This window comes from Phyllostomus hastatus, unplaced genomic scaffold, assembly GCF_019186645.2.
Source record: "Phyllostomus hastatus isolate PE091 unplaced genomic scaffold, TTU_PhHast_1.1 phas_contig_34, whole genome shotgun sequence".
Taxonomy (NCBI): Eukaryota; Metazoa; Chordata; class Mammalia; order Chiroptera; family Phyllostomidae; genus Phyllostomus; species Phyllostomus hastatus.
This window is the reverse complement of record NW_025333857.1, coordinates 66,468,183-66,481,856: the sequence shown is the minus strand read 5'-3', so window position 1 is coordinate 66,481,856 and position 13,674 is coordinate 66,468,183. Positions and strand designations below refer to the sequence as shown.

The following is a 13,674-nucleotide window of genomic DNA, read 5'->3' as shown; positions in this document are numbered from 1 at the left end:
CTTCTAGGAAGGAAGCAGCTGGGGCCCCAGGAGGCTGAGTTCCACACCTTCACGGGGCTCTGCAGCCCATGCTGCTGGCCTCTGAGCCGGACCGGACAGCCTTCTCACATACTGGCGGGGTAGGAACTGTCCTTGTGTGATCCTGGCAAAGACTGCCTCTCCGGGCTCCAGCGTCCCCACTGGCCAACAAGTGTGTTTCATTACACAGTCTCTAAGCTGTCTCCCGAGCTGGGACGGCAGGTGAGGCAGAGCGAGGCAGAGCGAGGCAGATGAGGGCTTGGGGTCCGTGGTACCGAGGCAGTGGGCACGCTGGCAGTGGTGCAGGAAAATAAAGGAAGGGGGCACCAGAGATGAACAGCTTTGCAAATTGTATCCTCAGATCATGTTCTACACTGACACAACACAATTTGTAGAACTCAGTTGACAGGTTCCCCTGCCACAAAGGACTTGAATTTGCCAGTGGAGTTGACATTTTTTTCCCCATGTGAAACTCCTACTTAGACTCAAAATATGGAAGTTTAAAGATCCCCTAGAGATCGTAATCAACCTTCCCCGCTATCTCACAGATGAGGAGCTAGGTCAGGAAGAAGCAGGGACTCTCCAAGGGTCCCAGAGGGGAATCAGGGCTGGAACCAGAGAGCCAGGCTCCCCTTTCCCAGTGTTTAGTGCCTGGTATCACCTCCCACTGTAGTAGACTGTTCTGTGTGGCATGGGCCCAGCTCCCACTCGGAGATGCACAGGACCCACACCCATGGATAGGTTCTCCCGTGGGGAATCAGGCCTGCGATGTACCTAGGCCGCTATGAGTCTTGCTTTTTGCTAAAACTCCCTCATCCTGAATTGAGGACATTTACTGCAAAGCAACTTCCTAAAATCCATGCTAAACCTTGCAAGGATGAGTGTTACTGGTTCAACTACTTTTGCCTTTTTATTTGCAAATATCCCTCTTCTGTGATGTGATTAGCAGCATTGGCTCCTTTGTTTTCTGTATAGGTAACCACCTAAAGCAAGCCTGTGCATAGTTAATGAGGATCTTTTTGTAATGTGCACAGTAAGACAATAAAAACTCACTGGAGTGAGGGTCAAGGCTTCTGCTCCCCTTGAGAAAAAAGCCATGCCGTCCCTTTTCCTCCACTGGATTCGGTAATCCGTGTGAATGTCTCATTTCACCCATAATGACTGGGGCGCCACAAGCCGAGGTCCGCATCATCCCACCAGCTGGGCCCAACAGACCAGAGCCCCTATGGGGTCCAGGGCTCACATCTCTTGCAGATGAGAGGAGAGAAATCCAAACTGTCCTGGAAAGAGGGTTTTTGTTGGGCTGGAGTTTGGGTTATTAGTGTGTGTGTGTGTGTGTTTTCTGTTGGTGTTGTCAGGGGTAGATGGAAGAGGAGTTGATGTTGACAAAGGCAAGAGAAATTGGAGCTGAAGAAAGAATTACTTGGTTTAATCAATTTTTTCCAAATAGAAAATTTTGAGGAAATCAGAGCCAAGAGTGAATTCTAATTCTCTGAGTGCAGAGAACGAGAAAGGAGCTATGCCCCAAGTGAGAAGAGGAAACAGAAGGAAGGTTTCCCAGGTCTTCGGGGGCTTGGGCGGGGGGAGTCATCCTTCACGCTCCTCTTGCCTTCTCGCACTGCTAAAGGCAAGAGGCAATGCTACTGAGGCCTGTTCCTTAAGTCATGCTGAGTGTGAAAATTAAAACAGCCCTTCAATTTGGCTACTGTGTGTGTGTGTGTGTGTGTGTGTGTGAGAGAGAGACACACACACACACGCACAGACAGACAGGCAGGCAGAGACACAAAGAAAGGAGTTACTACTGCGGGGAAGTGACACGGTGAAGAGTAAGAACTCGCCTCATTTGTGAGCTTGGGAAAGTTCCTGAACGTCCTCAAGCCTTTCAGTTTGCCCCTCTATAAAGTAAGAGCAGCGCTGTTGGCCCTGCAGGGGGTAAGGATAAGAAACACCACCTGTGTGCCCGCTCAGGTGGCAGTGGGTGGCAGCGAGCTGGCCACGCACGAGGCCTGTCACTCTCAGCTCTCTGGTCTTCAGTTCTCTCTTTGGGAAATGAGCTAATACTTCCTCCTGGTAAGCTGAGCTAATACTGGCTCAGCTTACTGAGTTGCTGCAAGATGAAATAAGAGCAAACAAATGAAAGAACTTTTAAACTGTGGAATTTTGAACAAATATGGAAATAGCATTCATAATCAAAAGCATCTTTGTGCGAAGATACCACAGGCAGAGACCTGATGTTCTCTTAAAAGACTGGGAAAGGGCCCACTGTCTTTCAAAGCAGTTTCCCCCGATGCCTCAAACGTCCCTGGTGGAGCTTCATTGCTCGGGTCCTGGGGGCTGTGGGTCTTAGAACAGCGCTTCACAGAGCGCAGTCTCCGGCCAGCACCACCCCAGCCCTGGGAGCTGTTAGAAATGCGGATTCTCAGGCCCCACCTCATACCCACTGAATCAGAAACTCTGGGAGTACAGCCCAGAAACCTATATTTTAAAAGGATCTCAACACCACAGGCACATTAAAGTTAAGAAGTATTGTTTTTAAGTAATTTTTTATTTTTTTTAGTTACAGTTGACATACAATATTACATGAGTTTCAGCTGTACAACCTAGTGATTTGACACATATAACTTACGAAGCGATCACCCTGAAAAATCCAGTACCCATCGGACGCCATACATAGTTATGACAATATCACTGACTGTGTTCCCTATGTGGTACTCAATGGGCGAAAAGGGTGAAGGGACTGAGAAATATGAATTGGTAATTAGAGAATAGTCATGGGGATGTAAAGAAGTATTGTTTTAGAACTCATCAAAATGCAAATTCTAAGTTTGCAGGTCTTGGGTGGCCCAAGATTCTGCATCCCCCCGGTGAGGCCCGCTGTCCAGGTTTTGGACCCCCAAGGTCAGAGAGTGTCCTGCAAAGTCAAGGAGTCTTGCGCGAAGGAAAGTGGCCCTTTGGCAGCCAGCCGTCCCGTTGAGAGTAGTGGTGCTCGAGGCCTTTTAGGAACAGGGGGCAGGAAAGGCTAAGGAATTCTGGGGACAAACAGAGAGCTCAGGGGAAAAGAGGAGGTCGAACGGTGCCAAGGGAACAGAACAACAGGCTGACTTTGCAGAACGTGCCAGGGCAGGTCTGCCCAGGGCAGGTCTGGGCAGGAGTTAACATCCATTCACCCACTAAGAAGGTCCGTCTATGTGTTGGGTACTGCTCTGTGTTATTAATCTTCATCCACTCAGCCGCTCCACAAAACAACCCAGTGAACTTGCTGCTGTTATCCCCATTTTACAGGGGAGTAAACTGAGGAACAGGGAGGTCATTTTCCCAAGGTCACTCAGCTGGTAAGTGGTGAGCCAGGATTTGGGACGCAGGCAGCCTGACTCATTAGTGCTAGACTATTCTGTCTCCAGTACAGCCTCTGTCCCCGGGAAGCTTGCAGCCCAGGGAGATATATGGCCTAGGACTAATGGCCGACACTTGGGTGATGCCAGTTATGTGCCAGGCATTATGCTGAGCACCTTACGTGCATTTACTTCTTTAGCTCTTGTAGCTATTCTCGGAGACAGGGGCAGGGCACTGCCGACTGGGCCTGCCTGTGTGCAGAACTGTGTAAAACAGGCCTCTCTATTCCTGGAGGCTTACAACGGAGGTGCTTGAACCACCTCACGTTCCGAACTCCACGTCCTGAGCAGAAAAGCTCCAACCCAGAAACGGCTTCAGCAAAGGGGCCTGGGGACCCAAGCCCCACTTTGGGCCCTCCGCTTCCACCCCCTCACCACTTCCTCTTTAGCTAGAATGCTCTGAAGAGCAGGTGAACTTGGGTCAGCCCTATAGCCAATCCCAAGTTCATGCCACAGAAGGCTGCCCCAGGCGGGCCTGTGAGCTGTTGCTCACCCCAACAGGCACTGGCATGAGGGGCCTGCTCAGTAGCCTGGTCACTGCTGCTGCTGTTGGGCACCCTGACCCACCACCCTCCCTTCTGCCCCAGGCCCTCCCTCCCTCCCCCGCAAACCGGAAATCGCTGCCTTGGCACTTGGGATTCCAAAGGTTGCCTGACCAATGAAAACGGACCTGACCCCTTTGCAAAGTGATTTGACAATGGATTTCAAGAGCCAAAATAGGTTTCCATCCCTTCATCCTTCTCCTGTTAGATTATTTGTATCAAGTAAATTCCCAAAAGGGAAAGAAAAATTTGTACACAAGGGTCTTCTGTGCAGGCGCAATTATTCGTCCAATAAATGTTTCTTGAGATCCTCCTGTGTGCCAGACACAGTGCTAGGTGGTGGAATCAAGCTAAACAAGGCCCTGCCCTCCTGGGGACTGTGTTATAACTGGAGAGAAAAATAATAAAAACCCACGTAAATGAGGAAAGTAATATCTCTACTAAATTTGAGGCAGAAAATTAAAGGTCTGTGATAGAGAACTGGGTGGCTGCTCTGGAGTGGGTGGTTAGGGACAGTCTGGCAAATGTCACTAAACAAAATGACATTTAAGCTGAGATTCTTATGACAAGAAGGGGCAGCCACATGAAGGCCCAGAGAGAGCCTTCCAGAAAGGGAGGCCCATGGTCCAGGCAACCGCAAGAAGGCTGGTGTGGCTGGGTCACGGAAAGCAAGTGATGGGAAACAGGGTCGGTGGGGTGGGAGGCACCAAATCAGTAGGACTTTGTAAGCACAGGTGAGGTGTTTGGACTTTATCCAGTGGAGAGGACCAAGCAAGGGTGTGAGGCCAGGCTGTCAAGGAGAAAGGGGCAGGGAGCCCAGTTAGGAACTGCTGCAGCCGTCCGGAGGGGGCGTGGTGGTGGATGAACCAGGGTGGGAGAGAAGCAGATGAAGAGAAAGGGGTGGATCCAGGATATTTTTGGAGGTAGGACCGAAGGGTTTGCCGAAGGTCAGTATGGAAGTGATGAATGCGGAAGAATCAAGGATTACTCATGGACTCTCCACCTGAGCTACTTCAGGTGCTATTTATATGGCTGGGGAAGACAGGAGAGCGTGCAAATTTAGGACAACGAGGAGGGCAGATGTCATGGGTTGAACAGTGTCCCCCCCACAAGACAGATTGAAATGCTAACCCCCAGCACCTCAGAATGTGACCTGATTTGGAGACAGGTTTTGGCCGGTGTAATTAGTCAAGGTGAGCTGAGGTCATACTGGGGCCTTTTCTCCAATACGACTGGTGTCCTTATAAAAGGAGGGAGATCTGGACATGCGGACAGAGGCACACAGGAAGGAGAGCTCCAGGTGAAGACACAGCCACTCGAGGGAGGCCAGCCACGTGAAGGCAGGCAGAGACTGGCGCCACGTGGCTACAAGGTAAGGAGCGCCAAGGGTTGCCGGCCCCCGTCAGAAGCTGCCAGACAGGCCCGGGGGAGACTCTCCCCCGGAGCTTCAGGGGGAACCAGCCCTGCTGGCACCCGGACCTCAGACCTCTGTTGTCTGCAGAGCTGCGAGAGAATGGATTTCTTTCGTTTCAAGCCATCCAGTTCGTGGTCCTTTGGTATGACAGCGTTAGGACTCTAGCAGGGAAGAGAACAAGGATTTCTGTGGGGGCCTTGTCGTGTTTGAGGAAATCTTTAGACATCCATGTGGAGAGATCAAGTCGCAACTGGACAGGTGAGTCTAGAGTTATGTTCTATTATAAAGGAATGCACTGTGGTTTACCAAGGTACTTTATGTGATACATGAAACATGCCATATAAAGTGATGGCGTAAAATGAGAGAGATCATCACATAAATAATGGAACACACACTGTATGAAATAGTACACTGCCTCTAAAGAGAATCATTATTTAAAAAAACTAGGTAGCAACCTGGAAGATGCTTATGATAAGCTCTCTCTCTCTCTCTCTCTCTCTCTCTCTCACACACACACACACACACACACACACACACACACACACAAAGCCAGTGATTGCCACTGTGTGATAACTGTCTGGACGAGAAGCCGGTGTCGAGCTCTCTGGGTTCGGGTCCCGCTCCAGCTCTCCTGAATGGCCTGGGGCAGGCTGCATGTTGCTGTCTCCTGCAGGTTACGTTGGTTCAGCGTGCCTGTGGCACCAGGGTAAGGGAACACAAGGCTGAACTGCAAGGCCCTGAGATGGCAGAGTAAAGAAGCAGTCAGCATGCAAGAGGAACCCGGCAAGGAGGACTTCTTGGAAGAGCTGACCTTTGCCAAAGCCTGGGGCAGCCTGGGGCAGACCCTTACCATAGGCACTGCGGCAGCATCCAGGGATGGCAGACCCAGTGACACCTCCCAAAAGTCATGCTCTGTGAGCACACCTGCACTGGAGCTCTCCCTGGAGAGTTCCAATTTCGTGAACTCGTTGAGGACAGGGAACATTCTTCTCTGGGTCCTTAAGCACCACACTTGGCGCAGGGGACATGTGCATTCAGGTCTGTTCCATTTGATAGAAAACAGAATCGGAACTCGACTGTCACGCGGGACCTAGCAGTAAAGGCGCGTTGATACCGAGTTCATCGACCTTTGGACATGAGGTCCCTTAAAACCCCCAGAAGATAGGGGTCTGCCGCCGAAGCACAGCTGAACACTCAGGGGGTGGCTCAGTTGCTGTACGTGAGGTGAGCGCGGGGACGTCATCGCTCTGGAAGAGGTGAGAGAAGCAAACACCAGCAGTTAGAAAAGTGCAGTGGAGGGAGACAACCCGCCTTACAACAGCAGTTAGAATCGACACCCTGAGTAAACTAGACTCTCGGTGCACAGTCATCAGTTAACTTCACTTTGTCTCCCAGCCCCCATAAACATTTATTCGGAGGAAAGGGAGGGAAGTCCTCCCTCTGCCCATTAGTGAAAACTCACGCTACAGCTTTTCTGACCACTGGTAGGAAAGTACAAGTCCTCTATTCCTAAATTATATGCTCAGTCCCCGCAAAAAAGAACAATTCCAAATTTGATTTAAAGTTCAAAATTTTCTCCCACCCAGTGCTTGCTGCAGGCGGGACCCCTACAGCTGGGGACAGGGACACGGACAGCTGCTTCTTTCCTCCCCCAGGCCCCCTCCCCAGCTGGCGGGCTGTGACTGCTGACCTCTCCAGGGCTACAGGGGTGGGGTAGTGAGGAGAGGCAGAAGAGAGGGGAGCAGGAGAGCCCTTGCCTGGCCAGTGCTCTCGTAAGAAGTCTTTAAAGATGACTCTGTGTGGGAACAGGCATGGAATCTTCAGACGGTGCTCTGAGGACCTCTCACCCTCGTGTGGGCGCCACCCCACCTTGCACCCCATCATTCGGTTCTTCTGCAGCCCAAGGAAGTCAGCGGTCCCTTCAGTGTGTGCCCCCGCCCGGCCCCCAAACAGACCAAAGAGGGCTTCACATCAGTTCTCCCTTACATGGCCCACCTGTGGTCCATGGGCGCCACGTCCTGCACCCAAGCCAGCTTTGGGTGCTTGGGCTGACCCCAGCAGTGCCGCCTGTCCTTGGCCTTGTTTGTCTGAGACGGCCCCCGTCTCTCACCCTCCGGGTTTTTCTGGTGGCTGTCGGATACGGTCCACCGTGTCTCCCCATCTCAGACTGCCGTGGACACGCGCTCAGCTCTCTACGTGACTCCACAAAGCCCCTCTCTCTTGACTTGAGGAGGGGAGACACACGGCAGCTTTCTCCATCGACATCTTTGTTCCACCCTGCTCTCCTGGTGGCACAGCTGGGGTCCCGGGACTCTTTCTATAGCACCGTCCTGCTCAGCAGTGTAGAGGGTGGGCACGCACACACACCCACACCCGCATAGGGGCATCCAAGACGGATCCCCGGGGAACCAGAACACGTGTCCCTAAGGCTGGCTGGCACAAGGCAGGGCGGTTCCCATCGGGCACAGTGGAGAAGGCTCTGTGGACAAGGTGACCTCTGAGCGGGGCCTTGAAGGATGACTAAGAAATGGATAAGCTGCAAAGACATCTTTTCAGAGAGAGGAAATAATGTGAGGAAGTGTCCAGTGAAGGGAATGAAGGGAGGGACACAGACACCCCTGGGGCGGGGGCTGTTTAAATGAGACAAGTGGACGAGAAGGCCACGCCAGACCCAAAAAGCAGAACAAGAGCAAGGGGCTGGATTTTTTCCCGCAGGAAGTGAGAAGTTCTGAAGGTTTTGAGCAGGGAATGGAGGATGGTTGGAGAAGGGCAGCGACTAATTCTTAGTGAAATGTGTTCTTCATTCCCTTGTGTCATTAACCAGAACATCATTAAGAAGAAAAACAGAACAAAAACCTTCCAGGACCTGCTTTCTTTTCCAGGAAAACCCTTGCCCTTTGGAACCTCCCACGAGTTCAGTTTGTAAAGACATCCAATCCTGTTTTTACTGGGAGTGAAGGGGCTTTGGAGCAGCTGGCTGTCCCAGGACCCCCCTCCCCCAGCTCTGGGGCTTCAGGCCTGATGGGGCTGCTCGACCCATCTGCCCTCGGCCCCCAACGCAGCCCCTGGAAGAGGCCGGGGATAGGGGCTTCCCTTTCTGACCGGCAGAACCATAAAAACCTTGCCCCTGTGAGCCCGGCCACCAAGGCTCCACCCCGGGCCCAGTGGAGCCAAGTGGGAAAAATCCAGCAGGCCGCCAAGCCAAGAACACAGCAGGTTGGATTCCAGTCTCCACTCTCCCCCTTCCCTTTCTGATCTCGAGACCTCGCTCAGCCTCTATGTCTTAATCTGTGAAATGGAAACAAAGCCACCTACCTTACAAGGTCGCTGTGAAGATTAAATGGGAGAGGATTTGCAAGCCTAGCTAGCACCTAGCAGATGCTCAGTAAATACCCCTCCCACTCCTCCTCTCCCGACGTCTCTCTGTGTCTCAGTGTCCTTGCCTGTTACCTGTGGTGGCGATTCAAGGACAAAGTTAAACCTGATGTTTAACTTTGCCTGTCCTTGGAGGAGTGCCCAGGTGGCTTGGGAGGGCTCATGTGCAAAGTTAAACTCTGCCAATGCAGAGGCCCTGGAGAGAGCACAGGGTCTTTCCTGGCCGTGTCTGAGCTCTAGAAGCCGTTTATTCTTTTACTATGTTCAGCAATGAAAAGAAAAAACCACAAAACCTGGCATATCCTTGGCATGAGCCCCACTGCCCCAACCTCTGTCCATTACTGCCATCTGACTCAGTTTCCCCCGTCCCTAAAGCTGTCGGGCCTGAGGCAGGTCCTATCCTCCTTCCCCCACCCCCGGCCACTGTCCACTAGGTTGAGAAGATGGTGCCCAGCAGAGGGCGCTCTGAGCACAACCTCCAGGCCAAGGCCCTGGGGAAAGGCACCAGGCCAAGGAAAATTCTAGTGGAAAAAACGAAGGATCCAGGTTTATGAGTCCCAGACTTTGAAAAACAAAACTGCTGAGCTGTCTCCTGAGTTAGGGAAAAAGAACACCACAGCCGCCTCGAGATTTCCAGGAAACAATTTGTGAAGGCTTTGGGCAAGGCTGCCCCGGGGACCTGCCGGGGCCCCGCTGGGTCTGGTGCCCTGGGGGGTGGGAGGTGGGTGTGGGGGCTGGGGGGTGGGTGTGGGTGGGGTGCCTGTGGGAACGCGAGGGGTCGTCAGGTGTCCTCGGGCAAGGTCGGTCTACGTGCGTGCGTGGGGGTTGGTGTGTGCCTACGCACAATCCCGCAAGTACTACTGAGCACCTTCTGGTTCCGCGGGGCACAGGCCCAGGTGATGGGGATGCAGCAGCAAATAGAAGTCCGCACGCAGAGCTGAGTTTAGTGAGGGGGGGAGGCAGATTAGCAGGCAATCCCGTTCCCTGTGCAGGCGTCTGGGAGGCGGTTTGTGTGGCCATTCAGACCACTGGCTTTGCAGCCGAGGGCTGCGAGTCTCCATGACCTTGGAGATCTCCAACACTGAGTCCCCTTGGCTGGAAGGTGAATACGTCACAACACCATCCTAGGAGACAATGTGTGCGTAAATGTTCAGGGACTGGTCTCCGCTGTGAGCACTCAGGGTCTGCACCTGGATAAACACACGCTGTGGGCAGAGTCTGGTCCGTGAACGTCCTGCAGGGCGTTGGCCCCTCTGCTCGGGGTGTCTGTGTGGCGAGCGGGGCTCTGTCTGAGGTTGCAGAGAGTTGTCCGCAGACACGGTGTGTGGGGACGATCGTTTGGTTTGAGTCTGGGGTTGTTTGGGGCTCCTAGAGTGTTCTAAAAATCAAGGCATTTCACGTAAAAAAACCAAAACCTGATTTCCAGTTTCTCTTGAAACTTCACAGGGTCTGGCTGTCCTGCGAGCCTTTGCGTGTGCGCGCCTGCATGGCACGGTCTCTGCTTCCCACTGATGTGTCCTTCCCAGGAGCACCCTCTCTCCTGGCCCGTCTCCAGGCCTGTCCTTGGAGGAGTGCCCAGGTGGCTTGGGAGGGCTCATGTGCAGACATATTTTCTGTGAAAGGAGAAGCAGGACCAGGCAGGAGCGGGTGCCAGGGCCCCGGCCTCCCCGGGCCGCTCTGGTTTCAGCGATCACGGCGGCCAGGGAGAGCCGTGGGCCCTCCCCCAGGCTCTCTGGCCCAGGGGCTGGACACTGGTTACAGAAAACAGAAACCGAGGATGGCAGCTAGACAGAATGGCTTTTTTGTCCATCGGGTTTTTCATTTTAAAACTTCCTCAGTTACAGTTCCAAAATGATTAAGGCAATGATCTCCCCAGAAACTGTTGCTAGCTGTATATACCACGGTTCTTTTAAAAAGGAGCAAACTGACTCATAGTAGAAGCTAAAAATGTGTTCGTTAAATACATTTTGGGAACCCACAGAGGTGAAAGGTGGAAATGATATTTTCCTGGATCCTGTTAAAACGGCAAACCGGTCTCTCTTAATAGGTATTTACCGTGCCCCCCTCGACCCCACACTGCTGGTGCCCAAGATGTGCGCCAGGCACACGGCGCCCACCAACACAAACGTGCCCTGTTCTCAGGCCCTTCTGTGGAGAAGTGGACAGATGTCCAAAGACATGTGACTGCAGGAACAAAAAAGGGTAGGGCATTACTGAGACGTTTTGGGACAAAATGGCACCAGAACATAGAAGCCTCTGGACGTCGGCCCTACTGTGTGAGCCCCTGCCTCTCCCTGGGCCCGTTTCCCACTTTGTCCAGGGAGCGTGTCAGAGGAGACTAGCACACACCAGCCCTGCAGCCGGCCCTCTCTGCCCCCAGCGTGGGCATTCTCGGAGGCACCCCCGGCTGCCGCTCGCTTGGTTCTCAGCCTCTCACTCCCCACCCTGCAGACCTGCTTCCAGGTCCTGCCTTGTGCTGGGAATTCATCTGGCCTGAGCTCTCAAAAAAAAAAAAGAGTGCTTCACATTCTTTTTCTTGGGGGAAAAAGTAATGTCTGGAGTCCCAAAAGACCGGGGCATCTAGTGGAAGCTTCCAGCATCTGTTATGAAGGTTCCCGGTGCAGGTGAGGGGAGCAGCTCCTAGACAGGTGGGCGCGCTGTGCCCCTTCCACAGCACCAGGGGGTTCGTGGGCACAGGGTTGGCCCGGCAGGATTCCTCTGAGGTCACTCTCCCACTTTGCAGATGAGGAAAATGCGACAGCAGGATGGGAGGGACTTTCCTGCAGTGGACAGCAGAGCAGGCAGACGTCCTGCTTCCTGAGGAAGGGCTCCCCCGCTCCCTCATTTTCTCTGTCAGGCCGGGTCCTCAGGATGGGATAGGGACCGCCAGGCTGTACCCATCCTCTGCCAGAAGGTGACTGCTGCTGAGCCAGAAGGTTGAGTGATTCTCACCTGCACCAGCCCAGAGCCCAGGAAACCCGACTTCGCAGAGGTGAGTGTGAGACAAGAACAGGGACTTCATAGCCCAGCGAAGGGCCTTGGGGGCCTGGGGTGTCCACCTTCGGGAGAGCCTGTATGGCCAGAGTCCATGCAAGTGGGAATCTGCCCCCCAGCTGCACTGACCTTTTAGGACAGGGCACGGGGTGGCCAGTGCTGGCAAAGAGAAGCAGCAGGTTGGCTGGTCTTAATCCAAGGATATCTGCCTTCCACGCTATTGGCATCTTAGGGAGCTTCTCTTCTCGAGAGGCCTGTCTGCCAAGCGGCTCGCCCGGACCACGTCACCATCCCCGTGAGTGCCGTGGGTGCCCCCATGCTATGCCGAAATCCCCACGGCACTTTCAAAGGGGCCAGTCCCACAAATAACCGGAAAAACCCTAGGGGCAGTTCTCGAGCCTGCAGTTCAAAGACCCTCACGGGTGCTGGGTTTCTGTCCTGAAAATCTGGAAACCCGATGAGATGGCAAAAATCACCAGCTGTAGAAACTCCCTCCAACAAACAACCCCAGATTTCTTTGCAAAAGTTTGTTACAATGCTATTTCTAACTGTGTAACACCCTCAAAAAGGCCAGGCCAAAGGTGCTTAATACATGTTTTCTGATGGTGGTAGGTGACATCATCATTAACTATTGTTAATGTCAGTAAAAATGTGTGTGGGTAATCTCTTCCGTCTTAGCCATTCACCGAACAAATGTTTATTGGATGCTTCCTATGCGCCCCGCAAAAAGCTAGTGGACAGGTGCATTTTGTGAATTGCTAGTTACAAGTGCAGTAAAAACCAGGATGAAGATCCAGAGAAGGAAGCCTGGGGCATTTTTAATCGTCACCAGAGCAGAAGGTGCATAGTGTAGGCTGGAGTTTTTACAGTGTCACTCGCTGTGTTTCTTCGTGTTGCTGTTGATATTAGCTGCATATAAGTTACCACCGGGGAGGTACGGAATCTGGGTTGATGAACCCAGCACCGTTTGGTCTTCTCATCTACTGGAGACTGAGAGCCAATAGTCATCTGTCTAATTAAATGTTCTGCATCAGGAACCAGAAGCTATCAGAGGAGACTAAGACGATGCTGACAGGAAAGCTCTTCGCTAGTTGTTTTTGCTAAGCATAAGCCATGGATATGATGGGGACGAGGCACGATGCTGGCAACGGATAGAAGCAATGCAGGGCACAGCTGGGTTTCTATGAGCAGAGGGAGTGGCAGCCCATCCTGGGCTCCACGGGATGTTGACCCACAGGAGCGTGGCTGTCTTAGGATGCACTCGCTGGGTTCGTTCACGTCGAGGACGTAGCAGTCGTGAGGCTAAGAGCCCCGTGTGCCTCATTCCCGGCTATAGTCTGGGGCCCTGCTCATGGCCGAACACACTCGAAGCCTTCGCAATAAATACGTGGGGGGTGAAGTCGATGACAATGTCTGCAGCAGCGGTGACCCCCATCCTTCCCTTCCACCCTCCACGGCGCCTACCTCCCCCCAGACTGGGCTCTCGGCTTCCTTCTCCTCTCCAGCCAGCCCTCAGAGAAGACTCTGCTCCTGACACTTACCCTGAAGTGGGGGGTCACCACGACTGGGCTCCGCTCCTCTCCTCCGCTCTCCCTGAAGGACATGGCGATCTGTCTCTTGTTAAAGAAACGCCAAGAGTTAGGAGACTGGAGACTAGGCTGGGCTATTGGCTGGGGTAGGAGTTAGGTGGCCCCCTTCCTGCACCCCAGGCCTGGATTTTGTAAGCTGAGAGCGGCAGTGAGCAAAGGATCAGGGGTGCGGGGGGTGGGGGGTTAACTCTCCCATTCTTGTCACCTGACAAACGAGGAATCGGAGGCCCAGAGAGGGGGAACCACTCACAACTCGCCAGTGAGAAGCCAGGTGAGATACCAGCTCGGTGTGAACCAGTGGAAAAAACACGCAAAGCCTGGAGTGACTGCCCTCCCTCATTCCAGGGGGT

General features: G+C 53.2%; 1 protein-coding gene and 1 long non-coding RNA gene across 3 annotated transcripts in view; one reads left to right on the top strand and one right to left on the bottom strand.

Annotated features, from left to right (window-relative positions):
- Positions 1 to 5,671: 5,671 nt before the first annotated feature.
- Positions 5,672 to 13,674, bottom strand: part of LOC123819752 — an 11,214-nt gene continuing 3,211 nt past the window's right edge. For both annotated transcript variants that reach the window (XR_006785857.1, XR_006785856.1), the window contains exons 3-4: positions 13,277 to 13,351; positions 5,672 to 6,613 (exon numbers count right to left, since the gene is read on the bottom strand). This is a non-coding gene — a long non-coding RNA (uncharacterized LOC123819752). The remainder of the gene's footprint in view (positions 6,614 to 13,276; positions 13,352 to 13,674) is intronic.
- TRAF1 (TNF receptor associated factor 1) overlaps positions 11,715 to 13,674 on the top strand; it is a 27,979-nt gene continuing 26,019 nt past the window's right edge. The window contains exon 1 of the mRNA XM_045840280.1: positions 11,715 to 11,733. The gene's annotated coding sequence lies outside the window, so the exon portion shown is untranslated. The remainder of the gene's footprint in view (positions 11,734 to 13,674) is intronic.